The sequence below is a fragment of the Triticum dicoccoides genome, chromosome 2A (genome assembly GCF_002162155.2).
Source record: "Triticum dicoccoides isolate Atlit2015 ecotype Zavitan chromosome 2A, WEW_v2.0, whole genome shotgun sequence".
NCBI lineage: Eukaryota > Viridiplantae > Streptophyta > Magnoliopsida > Poales > Poaceae > Triticum > Triticum dicoccoides.
This window is the reverse complement of record NC_041382.1, coordinates 464,252,242-464,253,856: the sequence shown is the minus strand read 5'-3', so window position 1 is coordinate 464,253,856 and position 1,615 is coordinate 464,252,242.

Below are 1,615 nucleotides of genomic sequence, written 5' to 3'. Positions count from 1 at the left end.
GTTAATATGATCTATTCGAATAGCCGTGTCCGCGGAAAAGGACTTCTGGGTTGCTTATATCAGTTCATAGACAAGTGAAAGTGGATACTCTAAAATACGCAAGATAAGCGTGAGTGCTATGGATGGCGTTCTCGTAGGGAGACGGGAGCGGATCCATAGTGGTGTATTGATATGGTGAATATGTGGACTCGTGTGCGCCACCTCAAAGAGTCGCTTGCAGTCGTAGTTCAGGATAGCCACCGAGTCAAAGCTGGCTTGCTGCAGTTAAACCCCACCATCCCCTTGTTGAAAATGATGCATATGTAGTTAGTTCTGATGTAAGTCTTGCTGGGTACATTTGTACTCACGTTTGCCTATTTTATGTTTTTGCAGAGAGACTTCAGTCTCACTAGTAGTTCCACGTGGACTTCGACATTTAGCTTGTTACATCAGCTACGATCTTGTGCCCTCGGCAGGATCTGATAGATAGTCAGGCTTCTCAGTCTTTTTCATTTATAGATGTCTGTACCCAGACATGATAGCTTCCGCTTGTGCTTTGATTTGTATGCTCTGAGTGTTGGGTCATGAGACCCATGTTTGTAATATCTCGCTCCTCGGAGCCTAATGAATAAATTACTTGAGTCGTAGAGTCATGTTGTGATGCCATGTTGTATTTGCACATATCAAGCATATTGTGTGTATGTTATTGAAATGCTTGGTATGTGTGGGATCTGACCATCTAGTTGTTTATCCTTAGTAGCCTCTCTTACCGGGAAATGTCTCCTAGTGTTTCCACTGAGCCATGGTAGCTTGCTACTGCTCCGGAACACTTAGGCTGGCCGGCATATGTCCTTCTTCGTTCCTGTGTCTGTCCCTTCGGGGAAATGTCACGCTTTGAGTACCGGAGTCCTGTTAGCCCGCTACAGCCCGGTTTACCGGAGTCCTGCTAGCCCAGTGCTACAGCCCGGACCCACTTGCTGATGACCGACACGTTCGAAGCTGGGTCATGGATGCCTGTCCCTGTAAGTCTGTGCCACTTTGGGTTTACGACTAGTCATGTCAGCCCGGGCTCCTTATCATATGGATGCTAGCGACACTATCATATACGTGAGCCAAAAGGCGCAAACGGTCCCGGGCAAAGGTAAGGCGACACCCGTGGGGATACCGTGCGTGAGGCCGCAAAGTGATATGAGGTGTTACCGGCTAGATCAATGTGACATCGAGTCGGGGTCCTGACAGCGTTGGTATCAGAGCTTGACTGCCTGTAGGATTACCAAGCCAAACTGGTCGAAGTTGAGTCTAGAAACTCTTTAGTTATATAAGGGAATTTATTGTGGGATGGAACGTAAGGCTCTTTTTACTCCTTATACCTCATGCCCTTCTGATCTGAGTCATCTTATCTTTCCTACGGGGATTAAGAACTAGGCTATCTCTTCTTTCTATCAGGATCACGCGTTACTAATCAGTAGACTTATAAGATTGTTGGATTTAAGTCTCAGTTCAGTTCCTACTACTTCCGTATGATAATTGTTGATCTCAAAACCTTGATATTGTGCTTCTGAGTGGTTATGCCACCATTTTTGTGAATGTCTCAAATCTCTTCTGAGCATTTACAGCCGTTATGCTGTCCGAGTTA